We start from the raw sequence: 15116 nt of genomic DNA, 5'->3' as shown, positions 1-15116 counted from the left end.
GGTGGTGGTGAGCTGCCTTCTTGAACCGCTGCAGTCCAAGTGGTACAGGTACACCCACAGTGCTGTTAGGGAGGGAGTTCCAGGATTTTGACCCAGCAACAGTGGAGGAGTGGTTCCAAGTAAGGATGGTGAGTGACTTGGAGGGGAACTTCCAGGTGGTGGTATTCCAGGACACATGGCACTGCATGGAAAATTTGTGTGGTGAGCGGAGCCATGGAAGGGATGAGGCCACAAGCTTGAGACGATATGAGCCTGTTGGAGATGTGAGGGTGTGTGTGTGAGTTAGTGGTGTTGTCCCTTGAGGTGTGAGATAGCCATGAGTGTGTACTGGGTTTGTGAGTGTGAGAGTTGAGAGTGTTGAGAAAAATGACTTAACCTGGTGGAACGGATGGGACTATTCATCCTGTTGCGGCACTGGTTGGCTGTCAGCTTTTGCAGGGCATTGGTGCTGACCACCACTGCCACTGCCTCGCACACTGGATTGGTGACCTTGCTTACTGGTCTTCACCCAGAGCAGGGGTAGAGGGCATCACAGCAAGCCTCTACTGCGTCCAAAAGGCGCTCGAGGGATGCATCATCGGACCGGGTGGGGGTGGGGGCGTGGCGCAGGCTTTTGGCCTTTCGAGGCCAAGTTTTCCATACAGCAGTCCTGGTCTTGAAGCACTGAGAGGTACGTGCATGGCTGTACTTTAAATACGACACTCGGTGTGATGAAGTGGCAAGTGATGACGTGGCAGGTGAATGACAACCTGACTTCCCCAGTGAAATGACGTGTTTCCCGGGAATGCATAATCAATGAGGCGGGATTGGGACAAAATGGCGTGAAAAGCCACCATTGTGGCTGGCAGGTAAAATGTCCCTTTTCCTGCTACCACACTTATTGCAAATCTGGGATGGTTCCGCCCATTGACATAATTTTCCTGAAAGTAGCTGGCCCAGTCCAAGATAAAAGAAAAATACAGCGGATGCTGGAATTCTGAAACAAAAACAAAAACAAAAATTGCTGGAAAATCTCAGCAGGTCTGACAGCATCTGTGGAGAAAAAGACAGAGTTAATGTTTCGAGTCTACATGACTTCTTCAGAACTGGAAGAACTGTGTTCTGAAGAAGAGTCATACAGTTAAATCTGTCTTTTTCTCCACAGATGCTGTCAGACCTACTGAGATTTTCCAGCAATTTTTGTTTCTGGTCCAGTTCAACCTGTTTTGTGAGTTCTTGGTCACCAATAGCTGCAAAGGTTGACTGAAATTTTTAGGCTATGTTTAGTGTGTCCACAAGGCGGCACCAGAAATGCATGAAGTTACTTTCATAAACTTATTCCTATGTGTCATATTGTAGGGGTGTTGTTAAGGTGTTCAATGAATTCTCATCATCAGCAAAGCAAACATCTGAACTAACGTCTTACCCCAAACCCCCAATCCTTCCCTGTCCTGCGCCTGTGGTACCTCCCAGCTCCAAGACTGGTTTTTGGGCCCTTCATGGTGAAATGCATGAGTAAGTGCAAAAACAACAGCTGGGACTTTTTTGGAGGTGACAGGTTTCCCGCCACTGGCACTGGATGTGAGTGTGGCCCCTTTCCCCTTTAGCAGATGGGGTGGGGGTGGGCGGGAGGGAAGGGGGGACTTGGGGCCACATTTTACAGGTGGCAGTCAACTAAATGGCTCAAATGGGCTCTGGTCTATCACCCTTCCGCTGCTAGCAGTGAGAAGACATCAGGCATTCTGCCTGACACCTCCTGACATCATTTTGCCAGCTTTCCCAACTCCTCAAAGGACCCGGCAAATCTAGACAAATGTTTTTTTTTTAATTATAATTCTTGGTTTCCAACCTATTTTCTTTCTAGGTCTCTTTACTGCATACACCGTACCTGGGCTCCTTAATTGTTCTGTTCAATGCTGTCAGGAAGCAGCCGGCCTCCATTCATCACTTTGCCAAAGAATTACACCTGAAATTAGGAACTTGCAAATGTAATTAAGCCGATGCTCTTACGACATAATCCAGCTTGTTGAAATACAACCATGCTGGTCTAAATTTTATAACTATTGGGGTCCAATGGTGAAGCACAGACTGTGCAACAATTTGCACTTGTGTTGCACCTTTAAGTTGTAACATGTGCTAACCTGCCTCACTGAGGATGCCAGATGGGAGCTAGGAGAACGGAAGGTATGATCAAAGAGGTAAGTTTGAGGAGACATTTAAGGATGAGGAAATGTATGACAAAAGGGTTGGAGACTCTTTTCAGAGTTTTTGAGCAGAAGTGGGTTCTAAGAATGGAAAGTTTCACCACGGATGGTAGGTCAACGGATGGGACAAGGGTTGTAGGCAAGTATCAGAAGAGGCACTTTCGGGAGTGTGAATCATAGCTGATTTTTAAAAAATTCTCTTTCAACATTGGTTACTGAACCCAATTTCAAAAAATTATATTTGGGTATCAGGAGTTGGGTGGCTTGGCAAGACCACATTCCCAATTTCCCTGAGAAATCATGCTGAGCCTTCTGCGTGAACCGCACGCAAGACCCATACAGACACATGTAATTTTTAAATATGGCTGCCAGCAAATGAGCAACCATGGGAGCCTTGATTTATTTTTCCCTTCTCTATTCCCAAAACACTTGGGCTAATTACAGGGTCTGAAATGTCACTTTGACTGAGATCAGCTAACTCAGCATAAGCAAAGGCTCAAAGCTGGGTCTTCCAATGTGTACAACTCAACAGCAGGCAGGGAATTTACTAATTGAGCCATCAAGACAGCTAAAATCTTGAGTTATGACTTATAAAGTTTCAGTACATGTTTTACTCCCCAGTATTACCAGCGAATCTAATGTGACTTGTAGGCCTGTTACCTGCCAGACCTAATCATTGGCAAATGCCACAACCCAGGCTTAATTTTTCAAAATCAATGGAATCCCATAAAATATGGGCTCACTTGACTGTGAGAGCTTCCCATATTATTATTCTCCCTTTCGATGGAGCAAAATGATGGAGCTCCAAAGCCACCCTAAGTGCAATTGGGGTTGCTTCTAAGTATAGGGGTGGATGGGGGAAAGAGGGAGATGGAGATGGAGAGGGAGAATGAACAACTTCCTGCAGTAATGTCCTTGCACACTTGTTCTTGCACACTTCATTGTACACAGCTCAAGAATTATTGCTACAAGCATAAATGGGCTTGATTTTAACTCCTGGATGGGGACTTGGTAAAGCGAGCAGTGTGCCCTTCTGGGAGTGGCAGAGGTAGGCTCAATCAATTTTAATAAATAAGCCTCATTCACATGCCACTTACTATCTTCCCTGTCAGAATGGTCAGGAGGTCAATGGGGAGCAACCGCCTGGTTGTTAAAATCAGATATCAGGATACTTCCACCATTGACCAATGCAATGGTCCAATATATGACATAATGGCAGTGGGAAAGGAACCCCTGTTGAATAGATGGTGGTGAGGAGAGTCCAGGGCAGTGGAGGCCTAAAGTTTGTTTGTGGGACCTGAAGAAACATTCCCACTCCTCCTGACCCAGAAAGAATCAAAAGATACTACTTACCTTGCTGGGTCTCTTCACGCTCCTGTTCCCTTCAGGTTTGGCCTGGCCTGGAAACCATCGCTGGTTCCTGACTTAGGCCTCTGGTTAAAATAGTAAATTAGGCCCCAATTACGTCATTGAAGTCCAATCTGCATATTTAAAGAGGAGCTGCTGTCTTGAAGTGGCTGTCCTTGCCACTGCAAGTTAAAATTGCAGTCAGCCAGATCAGAGCTGGAAAGGAATGGGAGAATCCTTTGATTCATATGAACATACCTACGAACATACAAATTAGGAGCAGGAGTAGGCCATTTAGCCTCTCAAGCCTGCTCCACCGTTCAATAAGATCATCGCTGATTTGAATGTGGCCTCAACTCCACTTTCCTTCTTATCAATCAAGAATCTAAAAATTCAAAAGGTCTCAAAAATATTCAATGGCCCTGCCTCCACTGCTCTCTGGAGAGGAGAGTTCCATAGACCCACAACCTTTTAGAGAAAAAAAGTTCTCATCATCTCTGTTTTAAATGGGAGACCCCTTATTTTAACACAGTGTCCCCTAGTTCTAGTCTCTCCCACAAGGGGAAACATCCTTTCAGCAGCCACCCTATCAAGCCCCCTCAGGATCTTATATATGTTTCAATAAGATCGCCTCTCATTCTTATAAACTGCACTCCTGCTTAACTGGGGGCCACAACTGCACCCAGGTTAGCAAGTGGAAATAAAATGAACCAGAGATTGCAAACCAGAGACTATGTTGACATGTGTGGACATTGGGCGAGTATCCGATCAGATTTGTTTTTAATTCTGCTATGGCCAAATAGCAACTTGTGACTCAGTGGTCTTGATTTGCAAGTGAAAAATGCTGCTTGAACGAGGTACTCAAAAACTGCAGACTGATTAAAGTTTTCAGGAAAGAAAGGAAGAGAAATGGAAAAAAAATGTAACCTACTGTGATTGGGAAAACTGAAATGCTTGAATAGCTGCTTGTAACTACTATTTGTTTTGTTCAAATTCAGGGACCTTGCAATATTTTAAACCCTGCTTTTTATGTTTTATCTCCTAGAATCCAAAATAAATGAGTGGTCATATAAAACCATTATTCCAGAATTTCAATAAATAATTTCTAGGCAGTGGGAGAGGAAAACTATCTAAATGTAAAGAAGGACCAACAAAGGCTTTCATCTAGTGAGCATAATTTCTAGGGGTTGAGCAGGGAAACATGTGAGAAATTTAGTAACTTAAAGTTGTAATGAAACATTCATCCAACCCATTCTCAAAAACTGAGTCAACATCTGAAACTAAAACACCATACATTTCAAATTGATCAACATTTTCTGTTTTAGTACAAAAAAAAATTCAGAATAAAGTTTCCACCCTGGTGGTTCAGCAATACTATCAGAAGATCAGCATTTGGCAGCTTTGATGCTTAGCTAACACTGAATGTTTTTAATATTTCCTTACATTTGCCAATTACTAAGCAAATACAGACTAAGCTAACACAACTGTGGAATTCCATCAATGGATAGCAATGTTCAAAGCAGAATCAAAACAAAATATTATAAAAGCATCTCTGTGAATGCATCTCATAACTGCAATGTTAATCCAGTTAGTTCATCTCCCAGGCTAAGAGTATATTCCATTTAAAAAACATTGACCCTAATATTTCTGGAAGCAGCGAGGACAGAAAACAAAATTTCGTCCCCGCAAGACCAGGAGTTGAGAGTTTCTCCAGGATTTCATCCCAATATCATGTTTCCTAATTTGGCTGGGGTGCCATTAGAGCATGACAAATAGGAACAGGATAAAGCCATACAGCCCCTTGAGCATGCTCCACCATCCAATCAGATCACGGACGGTACTTGTACCTTCTTTGCCCATGTCAAGGGACCTGGAAAGTTACTGTGCTTCATAGAAAACATCCTTCATAGGTTCCAGCAGAACTCTTAATAGCAGAGGAGGGTCCAGGAACACCTCAATTGGTCATGCAACTGATTCAATACATGGGATTTGAAACAGATTCTCCAGATTTAGACCAGGGCAGATGGCAATCATTTACGTTAGCAGACATTTTCTCTAAGATTTTTGGAGCCATTCTGGGGAAGAGTATCTTAAACTTATTTCCCATAACATTCTCTCAGAAGTCATTCAGCCACCATTACATACAACGCCCAATTTTACTTTCCATTTAAGCCACCTGTGAGGTGGGAAAACTGGGTCAGAATTTATTTTTCGCACTCTTATAGTCATCCTACAGAATGGACACTTCTCAAGGCTGATCATATATGAAAACCTCAAGGGAGCAGACATCTGTTTTATTTTTCTCCCAAAACCCCATGGAGAAATTCCTATTCTATGGAATGGATTTTCTAACAATCATCCCGGATATATGGTTTTCTGGAGAAAATGCACCATAACGAAATGGTGGACATCTACAGTGTGTATAAGGAGCAGTCTTATGATGCCAAAGCTGAAATCTAGTTAATCATGTAATATTCTGATTACTGAAGCAGATCTCTTCTCTCAGTGTGGTAGGATTAATGAATTGAGCTACTGAACTTTGGCTCCTCACTTTTTCATGAAAGGGTAATTTAGCTGTATCCCTGATCCTCCAACCCATGGGCCCTTCAAGCATGGCTCCCAATAGGAGCACTGAATCTCATTGTAAACCGTTATATCATGTTTCTTTGTAATGTACAAAGTTGTTGCCTATGAGGGGACTCTATTTGTAGCGAAATTGTAATTGTGTGTAGAAACAATCAGCAATAGAAAAATTCCATCCTTTACTGGTTTCATGGAGAATCACGCAATAATGGGGTAGAGACCTGACATGAGTGTAATTGGTTGCCCAACGAAGTCTCCGCAGGGAATATTGGGCAGGGCATGTGATTGCTAGACTATGCAACTACCCATTTTGTTCTACCTCCTAAGACAAATTTCTACCTCACGATGTCCCTATTCACTTTATTTAAAAAATACATATTGGGCAATATGTACATTTCTTATAGATAGGCTTTGATAAGATCTTTTACTGTGTAACCTGGACCAAATTTATCCATAATGAGGTTTTGTTAAAAGCAGTTCTATGGAGTGACTCAGTAAGATTAGAAAAAAAGGATTAGTAAAAGACCAATTGAGTAAATTGTTCCTTCCAATGTATCATATATAACTTGCAACATTGTGACTTAGCTAATATAACCACAGGGTAAAGATCTGTAAAGACTCTTCTGTGAAGGAATTACTCATCGAGTCCTGAGGGCAACTAAATAAACTCTCCCACACATCAGGCTAATGTTACACTTTATTCCCCACCCTATTGATTAACCCGATCTAACATGTCCCTTTCAGACTTTCTTTCCTTTGAATCCTGATCACTGCTTTTCCTCTACTGCTTGCACTTCACCTATGATTGCAATTGTGCCCCCTGTCTTCCAAAAAAAAATCACTTTGCTTTGCTAGCTCCACCTCTTTCAACAGTTTCTTGAAAATCTATTACTTTGATGTCTTTGATCTCTCCATCATCCCCCATCCCATTTCCCACATACTCCATTCCTCCATTTCTCCATACCTTACCTCTTCATCCTTCCCCTCCACCACCCAATCAGCTTCCACCCACCCCATCTTGTCTTATGATTTACAACAGGAGTATTTACAACACTAAATAATTGATTTACAGATTGGGTAATCCAATCGCAATCGACATTCATATTTGGAAGCCTGGTTGAGGATAACCTTGCCCAAATCACCTGGGACATCTTCGGAGTAGAGAAAAAAAAAAACTTGATTTGATATGGATGTCCTTCATAATCTGACAGAAATATACTTTTCAAAAAATTATGAGACATTCATTAAAATAGGTTCTAAGATTGAGGCAGTGAACTAGTTAAATGGGAAAGGAACTGACATTTGGAACTGGAGAACAAAATTATGTTGCAAATAATTCAGACTAGCTCTAGTCAATCTGTTTTCCTTTAATCAAGAAATATACGTAACCCATCACCTCAATTTGAATTGGAATGCAAAGCGAAGATAAGGTTTGTTAACATTTTCTGTTGAATTGCATTTTTCCCATTACGTTGAGAAGATTTGTAATTTCCAGCTCTGCATTTGTGATAAAACCATCCCTGGAGATGTGCCTTTGAGTATCTGTCCCTAGGCCAATGCAATTTTCAAAATCATTGCATGAAGTCAAATGGGTCTAAAAAAAATTCTCTGCAATAGGAGCCATCTGCTTATACTGAGCATTTCAACAATCAATCCGAACAAAATGGCAATGATTCAGACTCACCATTAGGGACAGTTTATATTGTTTTGCACACATGTAACCATTATGAGAGAGGGAAAGTATTTTTCTGAAGAAGAGTTAGAATTGGGGCCGACATTAGCAATGCTGATGAAATACTACATTGAAAGAGATGTTGTCCTTCAAATGAAATGTGTAACTAAGGCCCATCAGCCTGCACTAGTGGGCTCAGGTGAACATTGAGGTTCCCAAGGCATTATTTGCACAAGAGTAGGGAATGCTCCAAGTATTTGGCCAACATTTTCCCATCAATTAGTATCACCAAAAATTGACTAGCTGAACATTCATCTCATTGCTGTTTGTGGAGAGAAGGTGGAATCGTCCCAGATTTGCACTGTGCGGTAGCTGGCAGATAAAAGAACATTTTACCTGCTGGGGGCAATGGCAGCTTTTCAGGCCGCATCATCCTAATCCAGCCTTTTTAATCATGCATTCCCAGGAAACATATTGTTTCACTGGCGGGTGGCCTCTGATTTGCCTGCCACACCATCACCTTGCCGCTTCCTCGCAGCTGGCGCCACATTTAAATTGCAGCCGCACGCACACCTCTCAGTTCTTCCAGCCCACTACTGCTGCACAGAAGACAAGGCCCCGAAAGGCAAGAAGATCTCAGCCCTCCGATTCAGTTACACGTCCCTGGAACTCCTTTTGGATGCCATGGAGACCCGTTGTGACATCCTCTACCCCCACTCTGCCAATGCCCTGCAAAAGAGGACAAGTCACCCAGTGCCGAAAGAGGATGAATAATCTCCACCGTGCTAGGGTAAGTCACTCTTCTCATCACTCTCAACTCACACTCAAACCCATCACACATCCACAGGATGCGCATTCACTCGCTGTCAGTTCAAGGGACATCACCATTCACTCTCTCACACATCTTGATCATCCTCATCCCATTCATGGCAACACTCACCACCCACACATACCAGGCATACTTATCATCTGGCCTGGCAGGCATCCTGCTTACACTCTCTTCATCTGTAATCATGCAGGACAAGCTGGCACACAACAAAAGGGGGAGGTTGCAGACTGGTGGAGGAATGCCTGAAATCAAGGTTCTCAATCATCTAGCCAGCCAGTGATGATCTGGACCATTCCTGTACTGACGGTGAGTTCGGCGGTGCTCAACTAAGTGAGGATCCAACAGTGCAACATCCATCAGACAACCATGCTGTGACTGATGTGTCCTGTTTCACAGGCCACTGCCATGCACTAATTTTCCCTCCTTACTTTCACAGGCACATCTGGGAAACAGCCGATGGAGTCCACGACACAGGTGCTTGACTCAAGTCCTGAATACACCTCAGAAGAGGAATCTGCTGAAATCCCCATTGAAGACCCATCACAGCGCTCACCCAAACCCTCCACCAGTGCGGAGCACACACCTTGGTGGGGCCAAGCTTTAGAGTAGCCTTGGGATCACAATCTGGTGAACACATCACACTGTCTGATCCACAGCAGGCGATGCAGGGACTTCCTAGGTTTCCACACTCTGAGGACTGCTGGAGACCAGAAATCTACGAGCCTGAATCAGATCGTGAGACTTTAGATTCATGTCATGTCACAGTTTCTGGAGCCGCAAGGGCAAGCTCAGGAACATCAGGAAGGGATGTCCGCTGCACTCTCATATTGCAAGACATGATGGAGAAGTCCATCCGCCTTCAGTCTGAGCTGATAGTGCCAGCGTGCCAACACACCAAGGTCAACATTGGTAGGATGGCGGCCACCATGAAGACCTTGATCCCGGACATCGGTCCTGCATTGCTGCACGGGCTGACCTCTATCACTGAGGTCATAGTTGGCCTCCAACAGTGTCAATGCGAGAGATGCAAGGCAGCTCAATCTCACTCTAGCTTTCCCTGCTCAAGGAATCAGTCAGGGGCCTCAGGCATCCATTGGGAGGAGGATCAGCAGGTGCACACTACGGGGCCATCAGCCAGATAGGAGTCAAACATTGACTGATGCAATGTGAGGATTTATGGCGTCTCCACACTGTATGTTGTCATCACCCTCCACAAATCCAGCAGCTATGAGGGCCTCGTCTGGCCAGTGCGATAGTCTCATTGACATCATCCTCGCCTTCGAGGACATCCTCCCCTTCATCTCCATCAACATCCTCCTCATTGAGGGAACGACAAGTGTCGACTATAGACCCTGGGCCTAGCTAAGTTCCGGCAGCGACAGCTCATTGTAGCTCCTCAGTGGGTGGAAGTATCAGCTGAAGAGCCACAATGAGCTGTCACTGCCAGCACCTAGCTTCTTCCTGAGGGTGCTGCTCCTCCCTCTGCCCAGCTAGGTGACTCCATCACTTTCTTCTCCTTTGTCCCCATTCTCTGTAAGCCATGAGGCATACAGCTAGGTCATCAGGCTCCATGGTCCTGATGTACTCCTCCTGCAGGATGAAAGAAAGAGACATGTGGGTTAGCTTGGGTGTACTAAGAACATCTCTTGGTTAAGTCTGAAGGCCCATTAACAAATCCCAGAGAGTGCTGGCCACCACTTGAGTTTAATGCGCTGCTTGACTGCCTGAAGCTCCATCCACCTCCTCCCCATTCCACCTGACCGATTGGCGGCAGCTTTGCCCACTGGTCTGCATGTTGTGCTTTTAGCTCAGGCGTAGGCATTCTTTTAACCCATGCTGCAAAGCTGCACTGTTAGCTTTAACAATGGGGAGACTGGTCCAAACACGAGTGATGACATTGCAAGGGGCTGTGAGCATCTCCACCCGTGATTGCTCCATCACCAGCTTTCATGAGGAGATTATTCTATGTGCCCAGTCATCCAATTGTCCTGCAGTCCATTAAAATGCTCATTAGTTTACAGTCTGTGATTGAGGAGTGAAAAGCTCTGGAGCATTTGGTGGTACTTTCAGGCCTCTGCTCAATGGGCAGATAAGTCGGAGGCTCGACTCCAAGCATGTCAATGTGGCTGCGCCTGAACTGTCTCAGCTGCTGCGTGATGGTCACTTTATACAAGGTTTCCCTAGTGTGCAGGTAGAAGACATCATGGTGGGCCTCCACAGCATTCCAAAGGGGTTTCAGGGACTTATCAAGACATCATAACGGGGCTGCAGTCTTCTTGCATTTTGGAGTCATGTCTTCTGTGTAGCAGCCCTGGTCTGGAAGCACTGAGGAGTGTGCGTGTGTCTGCACTTTAAATACAGTGCCTAGTATGAGGAAGTGGTGAGGTGACGGTGTGGCGGACGAATCGGATGCCGCCAGCCAGCGAAACAGTGCCTCCCAGGAATGCATGATTAATTAGCCGGGATCGGGACAATGCAGCGTGAAAAGCTGCCATTGCAGCCAGCAGGTGAAACGTTCTTTTTCCCACCGCCACCATACTTTGTGCAAATCTGGGATGATTCTGCCCTATGTTACACCCAACAAGAGCTACACCCAATGCATATAATGGTTCATCAATCTACTGCATGGTTGTTTTGACATTAAAGTGCAGATACAGAAGTTCTACATGGTCGCCACAAGTCTTCTACATTGTTGACACCAATGGACCAATGGTAGCAGGACTGCCAGCATGCAGTGAGCTGTGGGTCATGACCATTCACGAGATCAGTAAATCACCAATGCTAGATAGCCAAGGCAAGCCGCATCCTGTTGAGTCTGTTCAAGATCTGCAACAGAAATACCTGGATAAGTTTTATAGGAGATGCTGTTCTTCAGCTGAAAGATGATGTAGTTCCTTCCGTAGATTCACCACAGAAGTGTAGTGTCCTTATAAAGGGCAAGTTAAAGGCTGAGCTTGGTGCAGTGGAATGACAAGCAATTACTTGCTGTGTTCAGCAACATACAGACTGGTCTAGATCTATAACCTATCTATATGTGATTAAGCAAGATGGTACCATTAGAGTATGCTTAGATCCAAGAAGATTAAATTGAGCACCCACAGGTGTCCTGATAAGATGCCAATGCTGAAGGAGCTCAACCCAAGGTTTGCTAGAGCCAAGTTCCTGTTGAAGTTGGATGGGAAGCATGGATATTGGTCAGTGCACCTGTCTGAGGATTCACAGGAATGAATGGTATTCAGAACACTTTGAGAGGTATTGCTTTCTACGGTTACTATTCAGTCTATCAGAGTCACAGCCTGTTTCAACAACATATGGATCGCATTACCATGAGTGTTCCTGCTGTGTTTGTATCGTAGATGATACAGCAGTAATGGGGAGTACCAAGAAGGACCACGACAAGAATCTTTACATTTAATGGAGATGGATAGAAGAGATGGTCATATCTTTAATACGAAAAATGTGCCATTAATGGGAGCCATATTAATTTCTTTGGTTCAGTTTACTCTGAAACTGGAATATGACTAGATTGCAATAAGGTCGAGTATGTGCAATCAATACCTACTCCTCAAGTTAAAGTAGATTTAGAAAGGTGTTTAGGTCTGTTTAACTTCTTAGCACCATATATCTTGATTATTCTGAGAAAGCTTCATCACTGCGTGAACTTCTCAATAAAGATACACCATTCTTGTGGCATGGAGATCATCAACATGCATTTGATTCTTTAAAATAGTCACTTTCTGCTGAAGCATGCCTACACTATTAGGATTCAAGGAAAAAAAACTACACTGGAAGTAGACACTTCACAAGAGTGTCTCAGGGCATGTCAATTGCAGGAATGCAGACCAGTTGCATTTGGTGCTAGAGTTTATCACTCGCCCAGGTGAGCTATTCAAACATTGAATGAGAAACATTGGCCTTGATGTTGGGCATCACCAGGTTCCATACATATCTATTTGGCAAACATTTTGTTTTCAAGACTGATCACAAGTGGCTGGAGATGATTTGGAGAAAGCCACTCACCAGCGCCCCACCTCAAAGCCAAAGATTGTTAATCAGTGTACAGGGGTACGATTGCAAGGTCAAGACAAACATGAGAAGCTCTGGACAGAGACTTCCAGAGATCTTGTCCTCAGGGCATTATGGCAAATCATCATCAGTGGATGGCCAGATATAGTATAAGGGGCTCCCAAAGACCTCAGAACATTTTGGCCGGATCGTGATGAAATTGGCATTTCAAGGGGACTAGTCTTAACTTCCACTGCTATAAGGAGAACAACCCCAGCTTCTCCAGTCCATCAACATAACTAATCCTTCATTCCTGGAACCATGCTAGTAAATCTTTTCTATACCCCCTCCAAAGCCTTCAAGTCCTTCCAAAGTGTGGCACCCGAATTGGACATGATACTCCAGCTGGCATGGAACTAATGTTTTGTAACGGTTTAGCTTAACCACTTGGCTTTTATACTCTATGCCTCTGTTTATAAAGAGCAGGATTCCATTTGATTAATTGACTGGCTTGTTAATCTTTTAATCTTGTTACCTTCAAAGTATTATGACACAGCCGATTGCAAGGGCTGAGTTGTTCAAATCCCAGAGGGGAACTCGAAACAAATGTCATAATCCATTTTTGCAATTTGTATGTTTTGAGATGCAGGCTTTGAATTCAGTAGTAATAAGACCACCGAGCTTCAAAGGGTTATTTTTTATAAAACTAGGTTAAACATTTATTAATACAAGAAAATTTGTAAGCACATTACTACTATAATAACTACAAAAATCCCCTAATTCATCTGACTCTCAGTTACACCCTGTTAAAACTCATAGATTTAAAAAGATCAAAGCACATTTGACCTTACAAATTCAAAATGAGGTTCCTTGCAGACACAATTGCAGGTGTATAGGCTGGTTAAATCTTAAATGTCTCAGCCTTACACACACAAATTCCTTTCTGTTTATACCTAGCTTTTCCTTTGAATGTAAATTTCCCATTGCATTACTAGACTTTTAATGTCACATCTTCTAACAATAACATTTTCATCCCACTAATTTTATTAGTATAATATAAACACATTGCTTTGTGCCTCCCAGTTAGGTGCAAGATTTTACTCCCACTCTTGAATGCTTTATTGAACAAATGCAAATGTACCCCCTTAACACCTATGTTCCTAAATGTCCTCGTGCTTATCTAATTATCATTTCAAACCTACTTCTTTCTATGCATCAAAGTACACAAACTAGCTGGCTTTAATCCAATTAAGAGACACACACATACACACAAATAGAAACCACTAAACTCTGTTTAAAAAAAAAATTCCAATAACATTATAGACATTAATATCTTCATGACATCCCCCTCCTTATTGAAAAATGAACTGTCATAATTCTAAAAGATGGCTTTTTTTATTAACCCATCTTACACTATTTCCTATACCTAACTAAATACTTATGCCATTACATTACCATAACAGTATATATACTAATCCTTGGTATCAACAGAAATCATTCTAGTTCAGTGTTTAGGCTTTAAAATGCCCATTTTTCCTTTAAGCTTCAAACCTTTGATAATGCATCTGTAAACAGATTCTCTCCTCTAGTGACATGTATTATCTGTAGATTAAATGGTTACAGTAACAAACTCCACATGAATAGCCTTGCAGCTTTGTCTCAAAATTTGTTCAGAAACCTTAAAGGTTTGTGGTCTGTATAAACAATTTTTTATGGTGAATTGTTTGCCACCTAGATTTCAAAATGCAGCAATGCTAACACCAAGCCCAACGTCTCCTTTTCAATCATTGAATATCTTCTCTGTTGTGCATTCAACTTCCATAAAAAATATTTTCTCAGTTTTTCAATTCCAGCATCATCTTCTCATTTAAGTTTTCAAGTATGCCCTCATTATCCAATTTGCTTAGAGGAAAATCAATTTCAGAGTCCTGCACTTCTACCTCTTTCTCATTATCCACCACCACTATGTCTATGTCGCTTGCGTCAACAGCCAACTTAAATTGCTTGGCATAATTAGGAACTGCCAAACTGGTGTCATAGTTAATTCAGTTTTCAAACTAACAAATGCTTCCTGACACTTCAGTATCCCTTGAAACTTCTTGTTCTTTTTTAATAATTCAGTCAGTGGAGCAACCAAGCTGCTGAAATTTGGTATAAATTTCTGGTAAAACCCACTCATGCTCAGAAATCTCAAAACTTCTCATTTTATTGTCGACACAGGGAAATTCATGATAGCTTTGACTTTTGTATCTTTCTGAGCCACCTTACCATATCCAATGATATGGCCTAAATATGTAAATTGCACTTTTGTAAATTCATTTTTAGCCAAGTTCATCACCAAATTAGCTTCTTATAATTGAGAAAATGATTCTACCAGATGCTGTAACTGCTCATCCTACATCTGACTGAAAACTATTAAGTCATCAATATAAACAGCACAATTGGTTAGACCTGCAATTATTTTGTTTGTCAGTCTTTGAAATGTCACAGGTGCATT

The sequence above is a fragment of the Carcharodon carcharias genome, chromosome 16 (assembly GCF_017639515.1).
Source record: "Carcharodon carcharias isolate sCarCar2 chromosome 16, sCarCar2.pri, whole genome shotgun sequence".
Taxonomy (NCBI): Eukaryota; Metazoa; Chordata; class Chondrichthyes; order Lamniformes; family Lamnidae; genus Carcharodon; species Carcharodon carcharias.
Note: the sequence above shows the minus strand (reverse complement) of the source record.